Source organism: Equus przewalskii, chromosome 8 (genome assembly GCF_037783145.1).
Source record: "Equus przewalskii isolate Varuska chromosome 8, EquPr2, whole genome shotgun sequence".
Classification (NCBI taxonomy): Eukaryota; Metazoa; Chordata; class Mammalia; order Perissodactyla; family Equidae; genus Equus; species Equus przewalskii.
The window spans coordinates 72383636-72404914 of NC_091838.1; the positions used below are offsets into that span (position 1 = coordinate 72383636).

General features: G+C 42.8%; 1 long non-coding RNA gene across 1 annotated transcript in view; it reads right to left on the reverse strand.

The window, feature by feature from the left end:
* LOC139085151 (uncharacterized) overlaps positions 1-21279 on the reverse strand; it is a 126696-nt gene that overhangs the window by 64169 nt on the left and 41248 nt on the right. Inside the window, exon 3 of the long non-coding RNA XR_011543222.1 lies at positions 9542-9682. This is a non-coding gene — a long non-coding RNA (uncharacterized lncRNA). The remainder of the gene's footprint in view (positions 1-9541; positions 9683-21279) is intronic.

Sequence of the window (21279 nt, forward strand, 5' to 3'; positions counted from 1 at the left end):
CCTCCACCTTGCTATGCTGGAGAGAGGGGGTCTGCGGAATGCTAAACTTCTAAGCTGGCTCAGAAATGAGCCTGGCCTCCAAGACAACGCCCAACTGCCTTTTCCACTCACATTTGATGGTTTATGTTTTTGAGAACTTCAGTCTCCTCTTTCCTCTTGGCTATAATTTTCAGGCTGGACTGGTAAGTTTGGTAAACTCATAGGCTCAATAGTAGTTAGGAGCCACAGATCTTATTCGTCCTCCTCTTCCCAGCTCTGTGATTTGGGCATGTTCTTTGACCCCTCTGAGCCTCAACTTTCTCATCTGTAAGATGGGACTAATGATACTTAGAGGCTTAATGACTAGTACATGTGAAGTGCAGAAGGGTAATCAACTGGACGTGTTCATTACTCTAAAATGTAGTTAACAAATAAAAGTAGAGTGTTTGAGTATGTAAAAAGGAGAGAGTGGGTTTCAAAGAAAACAGGTGGCCATGAAATTATACTCCTCATTCAAGGGCCAGCTTAAGCATCATCTCCTTGGGAAGCTTTCCTGACTTCTTCGGGCATAGCTGAGCAGGCCCCTTCCATGCCTCCCTGGCACTCGATCGATACACAGAGCACACTCATTTGCAAACATTGGTCTACCTGTCTACAATCCCCAACCAGACTGTGATTAGTCCAAAGGCCACGGTCGTGTCTCATGAATCCTTCTATCTCCACCGCTCAGCACACATCATTCAATAAAAAATGCTCACTGAAATCATTGACTTGAAATTGTAAGAACCAACGTGAGATGGCCGTTTACTCATTAAATACTGTACTAAATTGTAGGGCAAGGGGAGATTCTCATGCCCTTTTTAAAAACGATGACATTGAGGCTCGGACAGAGGAGGTGACTCTCCTAAGAATAGAGAGCGGATAACAGAGCTCAGACTGGATCTGAGGTCTTCTGCCCCAAGAACAATACTGCTTCCACATCAACTGCGGTCTCCCGGAGAGGGTTGCCCAGTTAAATTTGAATTTCAAAGAAACAACAAATGATTTTTTAGCGTAAGTTATGTCCCATACAGTATTTAGGACCTACATCTACCAAAATAAAGTATTTATTATTTATCTGAAATCCAAATCTAACTGCGTGACCTGTATTTTTTTCTTCCTGAATTTGGCAGCCCTACTCCCAAACTCCAACGTGGACCTAGCTCATTAGCTCACAGCCACCTGGCTGATGTGGGCCAGGTGGCATTTTTTATGAAAGCAGGAGGGACAGGGAAGGAAGAACAGGGTGGCACTAAGTGGGGAGCTCTGGAGTCCCTGAAGCTGCAGGAGAGTTGCTCCAGCACCTGAGTAAGAGGCATCCAGAAGGTGTGATGAGAGAGTGAAAGAAGGGGGCTTTGTAGTTAGAGCTGGAATCCTATTGGGACACCACCACTGCCCAACCTGAGACTCCATAAAGATGCAATAATAATACAACGACTTCATATGGTCATTGTAATGATATACACAGACCATGTATATTTAGTGCTAAGGCCTGGCACCTAGCAAACTTCCAAAAGTAGTTTGAGTTATTATTCTTATTTTTGAGGGAGTGAGAAGTAGCATTTATCGAACATATTGCATATGCCCAGCGCTGAAGTGAGAACTATACATATGTTATCTCCTGCAAACCTCATAATAATTATCCGTAGTAGTTACTATTATTAATTGCAATTTACTAGGCTTCAAACAAGTTGGCACCTGCCCAAGGCCGTACAGATACTAAATGGTAGAGACAAGACCTGAGCCCAGGCCAGCTTATGCTTTAAGACTCTTTCTCTGCTGCACCAAGGGCTTGGAAGTATCCTTTTGGGATGTTTGCCTTTTGACAGCCTGCTCATTGCTGACATCGACTAGGAGACTCAAAGCCATTTCTGAATGGCTTCAAGCCATTCCCTTCTAGAACAGCCTTCTGACCCCTGCCTGAGGGAGGATGCACGGGAGCAGAAAGGATTGTCCGATGCTGGCTCTCAGAGATTAAGTGCAGGAGGGCCCAACCTGAAATGGGGTATCCGGACAGGGCCTTGTCCCTCTTCTAAAGTACCCTAAGTGACCAGCCCCTGGAAGCAAGGCTGCACTTCTGGCTGTGACCTCTCCTGCGTGCCTTAGGGCCCACTCTTTGTCCTATCTCTCGTGGCCCAGAGCCAGGGGTGGGCTGTGGAAAGACATGAGGGTGGACGGGTCTGAATGGAGCCCCCCCTCCAATGGTCACAGCTCCCCAGCCCCAATTCAGTTAAAAGTTGCAGGAAGTGGTTTGTCCGTTTAGAAGTCATCTCAGTTCTGGGGCCCTTCTGAGAAATGAACTTGCAGTTCTCTAAAGATAGATTGCGCAAAACAGGAGGGGGCAGCCCCCAAGGACCCTCCAACAGCAACTCTCCTGAGGACTTCCAGAGAGCTCTTCAAGTGCCCCACACCCAACCCTGCCCCCTCCAGCAGCTGCGGGCCCTGGACAGACAAAATCAACGCTCCACTCTGGGGTGTGCACCCTTGTGCAAGGCTCAGGTTTCGTATCCCCAGTGAACAAATTTTGTTCTAAAGAGCTGAAGAGGCGGGAGGGAAAAAAGCATAAAAAACAGGGGGAGGGGAGTTGAAGGTGGTGGGGGCGGGGTTTTCAGCTGTTCGTGTCATTTATTTTCCAGGGGATCTTAACTGTAATTTCAAACTGCATCTGGGTTTTCTGAAACTATGTGATTTGACATGAGGTTCACAGAGAGTTTAGGCCTCTCTCCAGACTTGAGCTCTTTCATGCCTAGGAAAACAGGTGGCAGGATCTAGGAGGGAGAAGGGGTGTGAGAAAGGGGAGACTGTGGGTCTCTGATGGGGGTATAAGTAAGTAAGCAATTGGCTTGGGCATTGGTAGAGGGTGAGGACGTGGAGGTGATTCCACTCAAAACTGAAATTTCCTAGCAGTCAGATAGGGCTGGCCTTTGGGAGAATAAATCTACACCATATTTTCTTCTTTGAACAATGAGTTTTTAAGCAACTGGTTTTGGAGAAAGGAGGTAACTCAACCAAGAATGATTAAATAGGCTTAAGGCTTATATAAGCCATCAACCCACGTCCCCGATCACCACTCTGATCAGAATTACTCCTTCACTTAAGCAGCTCTCAATGTTCATTTCAGTTTTTTCAGATCTTCTTTCCTGAGTTTTGGGAATACAGAAGTGACCAAGACACAACAAACTTAGGGTCTAAGGAGAGAGAAAGAAAATGTAGACAATGAGAAGACCTTGCAATTCCATGTAATAGGGCGAGTATTGCAAAGAATAAGTTGGCAGAGGAGAAAGCGAGCATCTCTCTGGAGGGACAGAAAGCTGGGAGTGGAGAATGTCAAGGAAGCCTTCCTGGAGGAGACGGCAGCTGACCTAGGTTTTGAAAGGTGAATTCACCAGGAGGACGAGGTACACAAGGCCCATTCTGGCATGAACAAATAGCATGAGCAAAGGCATGGAGACATAAAACTGCCTGGAGTGGTCAGGGTTTCTAATTGTTCAGAAGGAAAGGACACTGGGCACAGTATGATCAAGCCCCCCTAAAGGACTTGGCCATGGGACACAGGAGACGAAGTTCTGCTCTAAGCTCCACCCAGTGCAGAGTGGATTTTGAGCCAACCTGGAACTCTAGCAAAGCGTGCACATTAGGGCTTGGAATCCCACCATCAGAATCCTCCAGCTAGACAGGACTTAAGCATCGTCACTCCTCCCCACAGTGCCCAGTTCACATGACAGACTTGCCTGCAAGCGGTCTCTATAATGACTCTCCCCAGATTACCATTCGGAGCCTCGGGACAAGCTGCAAATCCAGCTGCTTCTCTTCCCTGCCCTGTCTGCTCACCTCTCAAGTCACAAGCCCTTTCAAGTCGTGTCTTCTGTTCTGGTCACCCCCAATCATTTGTGCTATTGGAGTCTCTGCCCCCCAAGTCAGTGCTCTCTGTTCTCCCTCTCACGTGTTCCCACTGTTTGCCCAGCACCTTGCTTGCCTGTAACTTCAGCCTTTCCACTGAATGCTCACTCTTCCTCCTCACCTCATTAACTTAAACCTGCCCTGGAAGTACTTTAGGGAGCTGCCTCCCCTCCTCTGGGCTCAGAATCAGGAGAGTCACCAGGCGCGTCTGTCTTCCCACTACGCCATTCCCACAACCTAGCAAAACCCCAAACCCGAATTAAACTCGCAGTCACCTTTTTTGCTCTTCTATTGGTGTGGCTGAGCACAGATGGAGAAAATCACTGAGGTGTAAAGCAGCACCATGTCTCCATCGCTCGACTTCAAAGGTGTTGTCCTCAACACCCGAAACCTTGGAGAATCAAGGTCACTAGTCAATTTTTTTTCTTCTGCTAGGTCAACGACTTCTCTCATTTACCCCCAAGACCTTTCCTTTCAACTTTCTTGTTTGATCCTCACCATCCTACCATATAAGCTGGCTTCCTAATTCCACAAAGAATTGAAGATATGAGGTATAGACAACTTAAGTTCCTGCCCATCCACTTTCCCAAAATCAGCTATTCCTGTATCTTCTGCTCCTCCAGTATCAGATGTATTGGTTTCCTATTGCCGCTGTGACAGATTAGTACAAACGTAGTGGCTTAAAGTGATAAAAATTTATTCTTTTACAGTTCTGGAGGTCAGAAGACCAAAATCAGTCTTACAGGGCTAAAGTCATGATGTGAACAGAGGTATTTCCTTCTGGAGGATCCAAGGGAGAATCAATTCCTTGACTCTCCTGGCTTCTAGTGGCCGGCATCACTCATTGGTTTATGGCCACATCACCCAATCACTGCTCGTGTAGTCATACTGCCTTCTCTTTTTCTATGGTCAGATTTCCTTCTTCCTCCTCTTAAAAGGGATCCTTGTGATTACATTTAAAGCCCTCCTAAAATATCCAGGATCATTTATCTTAAGATCCACCTAATTTAATCAAATCTACAAAGTCTCTTTTGCCATAAAAGGTAACATTGGCAGGCTCTGAGACTGAGACTAGACATCTTTGGGGGCCATTATTCAGCCCTCAGGATATGAGTTGTGGCCCCTTCTCTGCACAACCACCCTTCACCTGCGCTCCTCATGGTTTCTGTTCCTCCTCTTCTTTCTGGCCTCTACCTTTGGTCTTCTAGGTTTTCCATTCCCTATGGGCTTTCTCCCATGACCCTATAAAGAGAATCAAGTGCCTTCTGTACTAGAATATAAACACTTGGGATCTAACATTCTCCTCCTACAGCGACTCTATTTCTACTCTACATTTCTTCTAGAAAGCTCCAGAAAGAGTGTTCTTCACTTGCTGTCCCTACTTCTCACCTCCCATTCACTGGCCAGACTACTACAATCTCCCTTTTCTCCCACTACTCCACTGGAACTGCTCCTTGGAAGGTCTCCAGTGACCATAAATATTGCCAAAACTAGGAACACTTTTCAGTCTTATTCTAACTGGACTCCCGACTGCATTGGATTGTCGCCTACTCACAGCTCTTTAGAAACTCTCTTTCCCTTGCTTGATACTCCTCATTTCCTCCTAGTCATTCCTTTTGATTATTATTCATGGGCTCCTTCTCCTCTTCCCACTTTTCAAATAATGGAATTAAGTCCTTAGTATACTTTTCTTCTCTCCATAGGCATTCTGCTTGGGTAACAAATCAACTCTCATCACTTTAGCAACCATCTCTATGCTGATATCTCCTAAGTCTGCATTTCCATGCCAACACCTCACCTATGTCCTATATTCAATTGTGCATTTGACACTTTCAGCTTGATATACCACAGGCTTCTCAAGATCATTAAACTCACCCATCCTCCTATGTTTCTCATCTCAGTCAAAGTCATCATCATCTATCCGAATATCACCTACTTCCTCTCAGTCACCAAATCTTAATGATATCACCTCTTTATGTGTTTGTTCTCCTTTATCTACTGACCTACTGACCTAGTTTAGAGCATCCTACAAAAGCCTCATAGCTGGTCTTAACCACTCCTGCTCCCCTCTGCCCACCATGGATCCATCCTCTACACAGCTTTTAGAGGCATTTATCTATTTGATCTCTTTACTTAAAACACTTCAGAGCCAGTAAAGATGGCCCGGTAGGAAGCTCCTAGGCTCACGTCCTCCCAGGTATACACCGAATCTGCAGCCACATATGGAAAAACTTCCTCTGAAAAAAAAACTGTCTGAGCAACTCCTCCACATTGTCAGGCAAATGAGAGGAGGCCCATATCACAACAGGCAGAAGAGGCTAGGACACAAAGTTGCCATAAATCCCGTTCCTGGCACAGTGACCCACAATCCAGAGGGAACTCAAAACCTGGAGCTACTCCCTGAGGAGCGAACGGCTTGAGCCCCACATGGAGCACCCCAACTTTTAAGACCTGCACCCGAGAGATGAGCCCCAAAACATCTAGCTTTGAAAACCATATTTTCAAATGATTTTACTTTGTTTTCTATATGTCTCATGTTTTTTTATTCCTCTATTCCTCTTTACTGCTTTCATTTTCATTTAGTGAATATTTTTTAACGTAGCATTTTCATTTCTTTAATAATTTTTCAGTATATTTTTGACATTTTTTTAGTGGTTTCTCTAGCTATACACATCTTAACTTATTTAAAATAAAAGCAAGCTCTGGTTTACTTATTTGCAATATGAGAAAAGAAATCCCTGCCATATGGGCCTAACAGTTTTGCTTGTTTGTTTTTGTGACAGAATGTGAAATGAGTATATAAAGTGAAAGTACTGTAAAGAGTGTAACTGAGATGTCCCTTAGGAGCTCTGAGCCGCAAGTAAACCTGACTCAACTCCCCCACCCCTTCAATATATAAACATATTTCAATCCAGGGTCTTCCTTATGATTTCCCCAAATTCTCTTCCTTTTAGTCCCATCAATCTCCCTTCACACTTTCATACCTGTCATATCAGTTATACTCTCTGCCAATTTCCAAGAAAGAAAGAAGCCACTGAAGTCAAACATCTGGTGAATTTACAGACTACACTGCAGACTTGGGATATCATAGCAGAGGAAGATCATTTCTCCCTTGACAGGACTCTGCCATCTTGTCAGATCTTCCTCTCGTGATGCCCTCTTCCAAAGCCTTATTCCCAAAACACGGCCCTCCTTGCCATGTACAGCCCCCTGGAAAGTACACTCGGTTTCCCCAGTCCTGCTGCTTACCTCCTGGATTATTGGGACCCAACATTTCCTCCACCCCATCACATCCATAATAACACATTTCCACAACTGGCAAAGGAGAAGAAAAAGGGAGACCATGGGTTGTTCCTAAGAGTAAAGATAGAAAAGCCCAAATACTACCACACTTTAGAACAGGTTGGGAAAGTAGGGGAAACACACACACACACAAGATCACATACATCTTTTATTCTTTTGTAGCAATGTGACTGTAAGAAATGCTGAACCAAAAAAAAAAAAAAAAGTGCTATAACATAACAAAAGTGCCAGGAAACTGTATGAGGGCCACTGAGGCACAGGTGCTTGACGTGCAATCAGGTCTTTTGTCCCTAGTTAGCATTGAACCATGAATCGTTACATTCATGTAAGTCATTTATTCGATGGTTGTGGGTCTAGGTGTTATAATCTTGTGTTATAAAAAACCTTTAACAACCTTTTCAACCAATGTTTTATAAAGCAACCTCATTTAAGAGTACCAAAAGATTTGTAAAATATGTGATTCGTGTTTTCATGATATTATGTGCTTAACAGGATCTGCCTGATTTGCTACAACAAAAGGATAGAAATATTCTTAACGGTGCTGCTGACGTCACTGTCCATTTGGCGGCAACATTCCTAATTACCACTACTGCTAACCTGAACCATCAGTACCTTGTCCCCAACTAAGAGCCCTTTCCTTATCTTATTTAACCATAAGGACCCCACATCTCAAAGGTGTTACTGTTTTCATTTTGCAAGTAAGTAAATGGAAGTTCAGCAAAGTGATGTCATTTGCCCAAGATCTCCCAGCTGGCACGTGATAGGTCCAAGAATTGAATCCTAGAGTTTCTGACTCCAAAGTCTACAATATAAACAGGAAATCAAAGAGAGTATTTTGGTTTTCAATATATTAGGCTTTTAGTAGGTATTAATTTATAATTAAAACTATAAAATGAAATGTTTTGCTTTATCTTTGTTGATCTTGATCAAATAAAATATTGAATTTCTCTTAATTTATTATTTTTTCTGTCATTAAGTTTTGAAATGTATATGACTTTCTAATTAATTTCTTACAGCAATGAATGTATGAGACCATCCTTTGCAGGCTATCTGAATTCAAGTGAGAATTACAATGCATGTGTTAATCAGGTTGGGCCAGGAGGCTTAATTCAACAAAAGTTTGCTTCTGCTTCCTGCTGCACATCCAGTGTGAGTCAGTGGGGGAGCTCTGATTATTGCTGTCACTCGGGGCCCCAAGCTGATTAAGGCCCCATCCTGAGAGGGTGTGAGGCCAAGGCAAAATGACGGCTCTTAAGGCTTCTGTCTACAAGGAACACACATCACCTTTATTCACATTCTATTGGTCGAAACAAGTCACATAATCATTCCTGGCCTCACGTGAGGCTGGGAAGTGAGGTCCTACCATGATCTTGGAAGGTGGCAATACAGAATATAGGTGTACTGCCTTAATGACCCACACAGCTGACGAAGTCCTACAGGTGTTCTGCTTCAAGATGTCCGAACTCAATTCAATGCTGCAATTTCTCTCCCCTCACCAGCATTCCTGAATCTCTTTAACCTGTTCTGTGTTACTTTTTGCAATGTGTAAATTCTACACAATTTACTTATTTGTTGTCTCACCTCCTCCCCCAACTAGCATACATGCTCCAGGAGCACAGGTCTTTTGGTCCATTTTGTTCACTGTTCTATCCCATGTGCTTAGAACAGTGCCCGGCACAGAGCAGGCACTCCGTAAGTTTTCATTGAATATACGATTAAAGTATTTCCAAAGATCTTAAAGATTCCATCCAACCTTTAATATTCCATCATTCTTACTGTTTCCTACTTCCATTACCCTCCAAGGGGAAATAACAAAGAGCCACGGGCTCTGGAATGCTCCAGCTGCCAGATTCTGCCCCTCAGGAAAATGGCCCCGAGCATGAGGAGCCCTGAAAGATGGGGCTCTTGGTAGTTAACCCAAAGAGCTTTGGTCCCATTTTATGGAACTCTGTAGCCCTCTAGCACATCTCCTAAATGCATCTTGAAGGGTGCTGCTGGAGCCTGGACTTCAGTATTCAGAAGTAATAAACCAGCTTGACATGAGCATCTCCCCCTTCTCTCCATCTTTCACAGAGACATTGAGAGAGAGAGTCTTATTGTTCTCCAGGAAAACAGCAGCCACCTGGGTAATAGATACCATCTTCTGTAAAACAGCCATCTTTTAAGCACTGTGAGGGAACAGCTCCCTAGAGAAGGGATGTGTATTGTTCACCTCTGTAACTTCCACACTTAACAGAGTGTCTGATTCATTGCCTGGGCTCAGTGAGCTTTTGGTAAATGAATGAATGAATAAATGAATGAGTTTAAACAAGTGGCTTACCTGTCCATTGGTTTCAGGATGATTTCTTGGAGATGGATAGCAACTCAGATTTCTCAAAACGTCAGCCAGCCTGTCTCCCTCGCCTCTTTGGTTTTGGAAATCTTGCCCTTGCTGACTCTCAAAAGTTTGATTTTGCATCCCCTGTACACACAAGGAGAGGCAGTACATAAGCTTACTGATAAACTAAGCTAAGCACCTAAGAGTCAGAAGGGTTTTATTGTCCCAGAGGCTCAGACACATAACTAAGAACACGAATTCCACTCTAGGCAGCTTTCGTAAGCACTACACAATGTCCCACACAATTTTAGACCTGCTTCCTCAAATGTACTGTGAACACAACCATGGCGTCCACGAGCCATGAGACCCTGGGTAGGTCACTTCTCCTCGCTATGCCTCAGTTTTCTGAAGCAATATTCCCCACTGCTCTAGTCGTCCGTCTATGATCCTGAGAGCTGATTGGATGCTGTATGGTGTCCTAAACTACAGAATCTCTCTGTGCTCTGAGCTCCCATAGTTTCTGTACTTCCTTTGACAGAGTGCTTATTGTACTATGAGACTTGATCAGTGATTTTCCCAGCTAGACTGAGCTTCTGGCAGGTATGGGAGTGTCTACCATTCGTCTTTAAATCTGTGATGCTGTAGCGTCTTATTTAATTGCCATGTTATCTTATTCATCATTGCCCAATGCCTGGGTCACATAATAAGCCTTCGGTGAACATTAGCTGACAACATATGTGAATGAGTAAATGAATGAATGAACAAAGGAATCCTCATATTCTGATTTTATCATTTTACCCTATTTTCCTTCCTAGCACTTCTGATTGTTTCTGCTTACTTATTTAGCTAGTTATTTCTTGTACCAAAATGTGTGCTCCATGAGGGTAGAGAAACTTACTGTTTGTTCATTAATGAAATCTTCTACAGTGCCTGGCACATTAGAAGGTGCTTAAGAAAAGCTTGTTGAATAAATCAATAAATGAAAAATAAACAACTCAATAAGGTATAATTATTCACATTTTATGGATGAGGAATGAGGTTTTTGGAGTTAAGTAGCTAGTAATTGTCAATAATTGTCAAGTTGGTTTCACCTCAAAATGGCTGCTCTTTCCATTACTCCATCCTTCCCTCCATGACTCTAAAAGTCCTCTTAACTGCACCTTCTAAATTCAGATTAATTGGCTTACTCCCAGCTTGTGCACACATATTGACTGATGCCCACAAACCTAAGACCTACAGCTAGTAGGCTACATGCTGTTACATCACACCCTTCTGGACCCATCCATTGAGATATATGCTCACCAAGAGTCATCTGTATGTTTTTCTCAAACCAGTTCATTTTCTCCCCTGAGAAATGGGGATAATTATATTACTGGCCTATGGGCTGGTTATAACGAACAGTAAGTGAATGCAGGTCAAGCCCTGAACACAGCACCTGACACAGCCTAAGCCGCCAAAGTTAGCTAATATTACTAACGTGTAATTTAATGAAATAACCTGTAAACCTGTGGAATCTGAGTATATAAAAAAATTATTGTTTCTATGAAACCTAAGTTGAATTCTTTGGAAAAATTTGATAAAAGTAAGTTGGTTTTTAAAATTCTTTGTTGAATTAATTTTGGGCAAAACAATCATAAAACATTGGAGGAAAAACGTTGTAAAAAGTTGGAAGTCTGAAATCAGATTTCTTCAAAAGTATCTCTAAGCTCTTGATCCACTTTAAAGAAACTAGAACTAGAAATATGAATGACGCATGATTATGAGTGTCTTTTTTTTTTTTTTTTGAGAGGAGGATGAAAACCAATACACAAATGCCTTGTATCGGAAGATGGGTGAATGAATTTATAAACTTAAGTTTTAAGTAAAAATAAACAAAAAACATTAATTATACATGTATTTTTTAAAATCATTCCCTTCTTTATAGATCTTTTTGATTGACTGGTCAACTACAGGTCCTGATCATGTTAAAAAGAAGAATTCTAATATAGACGCTCAAACTATCAAACGATGAATGAATGAATGAATGAGTGTACATATGATGCACAAATGAATGATGAAATGAATGTCTAAATAAATTGGCCAGTTCTCTTAATAAATGACTTACTTTACATGCCAAACTGCTCATCAAGAGTATAAATTTTTGCCCTTTTGTTTCTGGTCTGATGGCTTGTTAGAACTTATAAGCAAACAATGTGGAGACAGCTTCTCTTGGTTTTTTCTTTCTTTTCAAGTTCCTAAAGCTATTCTTTTCTCTGCCCTCATTCTCCCATTTTCTTCACCTGCTTGGGTGGATGAAAGAATCTTAGTGAAATAAAAAGCTCAATGAGGTGAAAATACATCCCATAAAAACTCCCATTAAGGAGTTTACTGAAGGGGCTTGTACTCTCCTCCCTTGGATGGCCATATTTTTTCCCTCCCAAGGAAACTGGACACCCTTAATCCAAAAAGAATGCAACGAGAATCAAAGAGCAGGAGGCAGGATCAGGTTGCAATCCTTTTATTTTCCAAAGAGGGCTCTGAGGGAACGGATGAGGAGAAATTTATAACTAGCTATCCTAGAGCCTTATGAGCACAAAAGTTAAATCATCCTAGCTCCTGCCCAACTCACTCGACCGCAACCTGATGAACCAAGCGAGATTCTGTGTTAAAGGCGAAATCTGAGCAAAATTGAAAATGAAAGAGCCGAAGTATAAATAATGAATTTAGTATATAGCTTTACAAATAGTATGTAAATATGGTGCATTAATGGATTTTGTCTTAATTGGGTGAAGCAATGTAGATACGGAGAAGGAACATAGGACTCGGAATTTAACAAAACTGGGCTCCAATGCTGGCTAGCCCATTTAGTGTCCCTGTGACCCTAAGACTAAGGCTGAGGTTACTTAGCCTCTCTGAGACTGGATTTCCTCATCTGTTAAATAAAGATAATAATATCTGTTCGGGAAAGTTATGATGAGAATTATACGAAATAATAAATATAAAAGTGTCTAGCACAGTCCTAGTCTCAAAATAAGTCCTTTTTATTGAGTTTTCTTTAAACCTGGATCTAAAACCTCACCATCCACATCATGGGAATACTGCTAACCTTATGTAGGTAGCTCTTTACCCTGGCAAGACCTGTTTACTCTGTTTTTTAAAATGTGTATATATGAATAGTGGTAAACATTTTACATTTATTTGCTTATTTGTTCCCTACAACATCATAAGGAATCTTGGGTCTAGAGTGGTTAATAAACTTGCCTAAGGCCACACAGCAAATGAAAGACAGACCCAGGGATTGACATGCAAATCCGTCTGACTTCCCTCACTGTTCCGGTTTCTCCAACGTTGTATTAAAGAGATTGCAATTGTAAATATAAACAAGAGAACCTAATCTTTCTTTTTCCTCATAAACCTTCATAGCTTGCATTGACCGGGCCATATCTTGATTTGAATAAAGTCTCTTTGACAGTGTTTATTTGGGGAAAGGCACTATATGCGTTCATTTAATTTAAATTAGGGAGCCCTAAAAACGCTTATTGTCTTAGACCAAGTAATTCTCCTTCTAAGAACCTAGAAGACAAATGAGGAGATTTCCATAACACAGGCATTCATTGCACAGATATTAAAAATTCAAAGCTATTGAAACCATCCAGATATCCAACCACAGAAGTAGAGTCAAATTAACTCTGGCATACCTACTCGAAGTAACATCATCTAGTGATTAAAATGATGGTGATGGTTTCAAAGAATGTTTACCGACACATGCACACACGCACCCACACACATGCTCCTGAAATAATGTGAATGTTAAGAGGCAGGAGACTCCACGACGTCGGCCCTTCAGCCCTTGTATTAGTTAGCCAGGGCTGCCAAACAAATACCACAGACTGAGTGGCTTCAATAGAGATTTATTTTCTCACAATTCTGGAGGCAATTTCTTTACAATTCTAGAAGTCTGAGATCAAGGTATCGGCAGGGTGTTTTCTTCTGAGGCTTCTCTGCCTGGCTTGTAGATGGCCGTCTTCTCCCTGTGTCCTCACGTGGTCTTCCCTCTGTGCGTGTCTGTGTCCTAGTCTTCTCCTCTTAGAAAGAGACCAGTCATGTTGCATTAGGGCCCACCCCCACCAACAAATGACTTCATTTAACCTCAGTTACTTCTTCAAAGGCCCTATCTCCAAATACAGTCACATTCTGAGGTCATGGGGGTTAGGGCGTCAACATATTTGTTTGGGAAAGGGGCAAGGGAAGGGTGTGGATACATTGCAGCCCATAACAGCCCTGGGATCAAAATGACCTACATTTCAATTCTGGCTCACCTACTGAAACTAAACCTGGAACAAACAGTCCTCTCTGAGCATCAATTCCCTAATCTCTAAAATAAGGACAATATTAGTGTCTATCCCATAGAGTGTTCTTAAGAACGAAAAGAAATGCACATTTTTTAAAGCTGGCAGAGCATCTGACCTATGATCGACACATAATAAGTATAGCAAGAATAATTATCAACTGCAAAAACAGAGACGCAAAACTGTGTTAAAAATTGATCTCCCCCATCGCAAAATATATCCAAAAAATAAAGGAATGACATCAAATCTTTACAGTTTTCTTTTGGCAATATACTGTAAGCAATTTTTTTCTTAATACTTTTATATAATATACACAAATCAGTTAATTAATTAAAAAGTTCATCGAAAAACTTTTATCAACTTAGAAAATTATCACATGAATTTCACTGGATGTACCAGAAGTTAAAAGAGAAAAGATTGATCAACTTGACTTCATAAAAATTTCCAATTCCTGAACAACAAACATCATCGTAGGGGCTGACCTGGTGGCATAGTGGTTAAGTTCGTGCACTCTGCTTTGGTGGCCCAGGGTTCACCAGTTCGGATCCTGGGTGCGGACCTACACACTACTCATCAAGCCATGTTGTGGCGACATCCCACATACAAAATAGAGAAAGACTGGCACAGATGTCAGCTCAGGGCCAATCTTCCTCACCAAAACAAACAAACAAAAAAATCATTGTGAATAAAAACAAAACAAAACTATAGTTTTCTCGGAAAATATTTGCAACATATGTATTGTTAACATACTGCTGCTAAACAAATTACCCCAAAACTTAGTGGCTCAAAGCAAACATTTGTTATCTCACAGCTTTTGTGGATCATGAATTTGAGAGCAGCTTAGCTGGATGAGTCTGGCTCAGGGTCTTATGAGACCACAATCAAGCTGCCAGCTGGGCTTGCTGTCATCCGAAGGCTTGCCTAGGGCTGCAGGATCCTCCTCCAAGATGGCAACCTCACATGACAGGCAGTTGGTGCTGGTTGTCAGTTGGATTGACTGAGTTTCCCCCAAGTTGCCTCTCATCATCCAGAACCTTCTTCTGCACATGACCTCTCCTTCAGGAGAACCCAGAATTCCTTACATGGCAGCTGGCTCCCATAGAGAAAGAGATAGAGAGTGTGCCAGCAAACAAGAAAGAAGACCCAGGACAGAAGCCTTAGTCTTTTCATAACCTAATATCAGAAGGAAGATCTCATGACTTTTTCTGCATTGTACTCATTGCAAGTGAGTCAATAAGTCCAGCCTATACCCAGGAGGAGGAGATTACCACAGGGTGGTGAATATCGGGAGGCAAAGATCATCAGGGACCATCCCAAAGGCTGCCTACCGCTACGTATGATTACAAATCAATAACAACTAGATCTACAATCCAACAGGAAAATAGAAAAAGATAGATGCAGTCACTTTAAAGAAGAATAAACTGGAATAGTTAATACACATAAAACAACACTCAACCTCACTCATACATAAAGAAATGTACTTTAAAACGATCGGATACTAATTTTCATTTATATCAGCAAATATTTTTTAAATCTAATAAACCCAATATTGATGAGTGTGTGGAAAAACAGCTATTCACTTTTAGAGGCACTCTCCTTGTAAGGCAATTTGGCAAGATCTTTTTTTAAAAAATATATATATAATGTACATACCATTTAACCCACAATTCCTAGGTCTACTGAAACTGACTACACAGATATATTTGCAAAGATATATGTATATTGATATTCACTAATGAAATTTTTTTCATTGAAAATTATGGAAAACTATAAAAGGCTGACTAAATAAATTACAGAAAGCTATGCAGCTGTTAAAAAGAATGAGGTAGATTTCTATATGCTGATAATAAAGAGCTCTTTGTTACCTTATTAAATGAAGTATAAGGGACAGAGGAGTATTCATAATATGATTGCTTTTGAAAAGAAGAAAAAATGTGCACATTTATATATACATAAAACTTTCTGAAGGACACCTAAGAAAAGTTTAATAGCGCTTATTGCTGAAAAAAGGATAGCATCTTTTGTAGTGGTTAAATTTTTTAACCAAATGTACTTAATTGCCTGTATTATAATTTAAAATACTAGATGGAAAAAATAAAGTAAGAGCCTTAACTAAAGTCCATATAGTAAAAAAACACCCGATTAACAGTGAGTGAGTGCCAGCAGATTTTCAGGTGAGGCTTAGGAAAAAGGGAACAAAGGAAAGGAACTTTGATTTATTCATGGACCACTAAGCTCCAGGCACTTTGATCTGAGTTGTCCCTCACCACCGACGCTGTGCTCTAACTGCATAGAATGACATGCTGCCTCCGACTACCCGGCAAAATGCACTTCTCAGCCGTGAGTTGGGTCCTCAACCCGCACTGCCCTTCCTCGCCTCCTCTGCCTGCTGAAGTCGAAGAAGATACTGTAAATGCGTACCCTGAGATTACAACTTTGAGTTTATTCTCCTTTAGAAAAAATTTTTTTTTTTTAGTTTTTAAAATGCTAAAAGGAAAAAAAGAAAAACTCTTCCTGCTTTCCAAGCCAGCCTGGGTGAGCCCCTGCTTAGCCATCCTGCTCCCAATACATCCTCTGAGGGCCTTGGCTCTCCATGGACTGAGAGGCAGGACAGGGCTACCAGGATCCCCTGCTTCCTGGGAAGGAAGCCTTCTCATTATCCCCAAATGGGAAGCCAGGTTTCTACTTGCCTCTCTTGTGAGTTGAACCGGCCTCAGTCTGTCAAGGCTGAGGTCCTGCTTATGCGTCTACGGAGTTGACTCCATCTCTGATTCTCTCTATGGAGTGTTAGCAGCTTGCTGTTCCTCACCGGTTGATAGTGATGCACACACAGCTACCTTCAATAAGAGCTTGTTGAAAAGCAATGGGTCCGGCTGGTTTGAATAATACCACCTCCGCATAGATTCCATCCAAACCAACATCGACAGCCAGCAGGGGAGAAGAAATGACGGGGACAGGATCATCATTTGCAAAGAACTTTTTAGGGCGAAGCCATTAGTTCCTCGTTCTGCAATTCTCCTCAGCCCCACCACCCCAGTTCCTTGATATGGATGTTGTAGGGTAGAATGCTCATCAGATGTAAGATAAACCCCCTGGTTCCTGAGCCCCCTCTTCACCAATCTGGACTGAGTCCTTTAATCCTCTCCAAAGTAGAAACTCAGAGGATGCTTCTCATGCAGGGCGTCAGGTTTAAGATACCAAGATCCATTTTGCATATGTCGAATTGAGGTGCCCTTGGACATGCCAAGGAAGGGTAGGAGAAGGTCATTCCCTCTGGGTGGAGGCAAAAGGGACAATATAAACAAAGACAGGAAGGCTGAGAGGCCATCCAAAGAGACCGGTGGCTGCAACCTCAGGGGAATGGGAGCAGAGTCCAGATGGGAGCAGAGATGGCCATTGAAGCAGTTGGCCTTCATTTTGCAGCAGCAGCAAGAAGGACAGCGGTGCAGCAAAGCCAAGTCGAGACAGGAGCCAGATCTGAGATGGAGGGGGCCTTCAACTTCTCCACCGCCAGGGACAAAGGGCCAGTTTGAATGTGTGCCTCACTATTTTAACAACCAAAGATTTTCATTTGGCAGGCACTGTTCACACAACACAAACTCTCTTTCCTCTGACATAAATTCTTTCTTTAAGAAGAAAAATAAGAAAGCTTCCATCATCACAGCCCGCGGGTCCAGACAATGGGGAGAGTGTGGCTGCCAGTGCTCAGTGAAGGGGGCCTGTGTGCCTCGGCAGCCGCCCTCCTTATCTTTTATCTACTGCCCACGCCAGAGCTCTTGTTTTTCCTGGGTGTTTTGACGACTTCTCTCCTTCAGCTGCTTTGACAGAATGTGCCGGCTGCCGGCTGATGCGAAACAACCCTCTTCTTGTGCCTGGGCCCCTCTGTCTTCACTCCAGGCCGCAGGGGAGAAAACGTGTCTTTGTGGCTTCCCTTCAATAGCCCTCTGAATCCAAACCCCTCGTGGGCTCTGGCAGGAGGAGCCTGCGAGACTGTGAATAGATGGTGTTGTTTGCTCCTCTTTGCAAAACCGGCCTCTGGGCAGCCAGAAACGCATCCACAGCCCAGGCCTGCTAGTCTGGGGACAGATTCATGGGCAAGCTGGCGGATGCCCCAGCCCATGGAGAATTATTCTTGCGCGTGTGTGTACAGCTCGTCCAAGTCCATCTACAAAATGCTTTCAGAACTGTTGGCTCCTTAGACTAACATTTGCGGTGGACCTGCTCTGTGCCTAGCACAACCCTCACTATTTATTATCTCCTTGAGCCCTGTGAATATGCTCTATGATGGGTATAGTTCTAGTCTCTTCATTTTACAATTGAGAGAACCAAGCCTCAAAGAGAGAAGGTGATTTGAACACAGCCACACAGCTAAAAAGTTAAAAAGACCTAGCCAGAGACACCAATAGCTTCAGAGATGCTCAGGGCCCCTGAAAGGGGTTGTATTCTCTGCTAAGCAACAGAGAAGGAACATAACCCCCGCCAGCTTTGAGGCCGGGTACCATACCCCCTCTCCTCACTTCTAGGGAAAACGGGGAAAACTGATTCCCTTCACCTACCACCGACCAGTATCCCTCCTTCCCACACTCAACAACAAAAGTCCCCTTCAAATAAAAAGTGGAGTTTGTCACCAGGCTGACAGTTCAGGGTGGCCCTCTTCACTACAACATTCTGAACCTAAGCATCTGCAATGCGCTCAGCTTGGCCTTGGCTGGACAATGGGAGGTGGCCTAGGAAATTTCTCGGGGTCAAGTAGCAAGGCTCAAGGTGAGACTGGACTCTGGAACTGTCAGCCAAGTGACCTTCAGGAAGCCACTTCTCTGTGCCTCATTCGCTCTCTGGCAAAATGGAGATGTTGATAACACCTCAGAGGGTGTTGGAAAGGATTCAATGAAAGGAAGAAAAAAATGGCTGTGGGAGGACAAGGCAGCAATAGCAGTTACACTGTGGCAGCAGCAACTGTGTCAATACCGGTAGAAGTATCAATACTGGTAGGAGGGATCCCAGCAGGGGTGGTAAAGGTAAGCTTACTACAGCCCTGCTGGGAAAATAAAATAGAAACTAAGCGTAATACGACTTTTCTTACACTCACCTGTTGTACTCATTTACATTCCATCTTTTGTGGGCACTTAAGTTCTCAGCGTGTGGACTACAAGTTGAGAATCAGAGCAGATTCTGATTCCACAGTCTGGGTTCAAACCTGAGATTCTGCACTTAGAACAAGTTCGAGTGACACCATGATGCTGATCTACAGACCATGCTCTCAGTAGCAAGATTCTAGAATTCTAGGCTTCCGAGACCAGCTTCCTCTCCTCTCAAACTCCAACCCCTACACTCCTGTAGCTCTCTCTACTATGTCTGTCACACTTCAGTGAAATTATGTTTATTAATCTGAAATGATGTTTATTAGTCTGTCTTCCTTAGTAGGCTGTGAGCTCTTTGAAAACAAAGAGTGTGTTATTCATGCTCGATACATGTTTGCTGAAAGAACGCATGAACCTTTCCTGAGACCCCAGCTATAATCCGGGCACAGTGAATGAAATGAATAAACTGTATTTCTCACATACCCACCACGGTGAAACATGAGCTGGGAGCCACAAATTTGGCTGAAACATTCTGACCTCAAGGGGCTTTCCATCTAGTTGGGGTAATGAGACAAAGGACAGGACTTATGCCAAATAAAAACTGGGAGAAGAGTCAAGTGTCAACATGCATGCCACTCACTCAAGAATTAGGAGAAGGAGGAATGAGAGGGAACTCTCTTTTATGTGCAGAATCAGCCATATGTTTCCACTGGACCAACCAGGCTCCTTTTGTGTTATGGGCAGAATTGAGTCTCCCCAAAATTCCTATGTTGAAATACTAACCTCCCAGTACCTCAGAGTGTGACTGTGTTTGGAGGTAGGGTCTTTAAAGAGGTGATTAAGTTAAAATGAGGTGATTAAGGTGGGCTCTAATCCAATCTTACTAGTGTCTTTATAAAAACAGATTAAGACACAGACGCACATAGAGGGAAAGCCATGTGAAGACAGAGGGAGAAGATGACCATCTATAAGCCAAGGGGAGAGAAACCAACCCTGAAGACACCTTAATCTTGCACTTCTGCCTCCAGAACTGTGAGGAAAGAAATTTCTGCTGTTTCAGCCACCCAGTCTGTGGTACTTTGTTATGGCAGTCCTGGCATACTAACGCACCTTGTCTATTCTGTGCCACGCCAGGTCCTTACCTTTCAAAGCAGGTGAGGGAGGTGGGAGGTGGCTATTTGCTAAGCACATCTGCTGTGATCGTGTTAGGCAACTCATCTTTTCTTATTTGATCCTACGATAAATAGCCATATTATTTCCATTTTGCAGATAGAGGAAAGTGAGATTCAGAGACGTGAAGAATTTCCCCGATATCACAGAGAGAAGGCAAGGAAGGCAGGTTGGTAACCACCTCCATTTATCATACAGCCCTCAGTTTCCTGGGCTATACCACATTGCCTCTCTCAAACTCAGCCCACAGACATGTTGAGAAAATCAAAAGGTAGACTGTGCACAGGTGTGTGGAAGGTATTTTTAAACGCTGTACATCTGAGCAGCATTGCACTTACTAAAACAAATGTGAGGCTATTCTGGAACCAAGAGAATATAAGAAAATATTGGGGTTCTGGCCTCAGTATCCACATTTCTAACCTTCTAACACTAAACAATCTACAACGATAGTGAATCTCATTCATGTTCCTACTCTTTCCGCTCAAACTGGCTTTGTGAGTTGTTGGTTTTATCAAAATTGAGTGAGAGAGTGTTCGATACAATGTTGGATTCATTAAGGGGAAAAAAGCAAAAGAAAAAAACCTCGGTTCTTCAATGCCAGGAGCTTACAAAGACATATAAACCATGAGGAACTCCAAGGACTTACTCAGAAGCCGTTCTGCAAATGCATTTCTCGAACAAAGGGGCAATGTTCCTTTCAGGGAAGAGAGCAGTGCTGGTTTCCGGCGTTTTTCTTTAAGTCATTAGGACCATGCCAACAAACAAACATATACTTCTCCTGGGAGAAAGAATCTCATTCAGGGCAGCTCACAAGAGTTTGATTATTGGGGAGGGGGTTCTTCATGGCACGTGCCACGCCAGCCGGCCCCCAAATGTACAGATCTGCTTAAAGGGTTTTATTGATGGTGGCCGCAGACAGATAGGAGCTTGTGGAGGGAATGGACATCCCGTCGGCGCTCACTGATCATCACCATCCTGGCCAACACGCAGTTCCGCCAGAAAGAGCTGAAAAGTGCACCTCGTTCCTGGGGAAGTTTGTTTCCTAGACGTGTAAAAATATAGAAATAATAAACTCATGTCTAACAGGTTTGAGATTTCCTTTACCATGACAATTCAAGGGTTTTGGAGGACCTGTGATTGTATAAAATTGAATGACATCAAA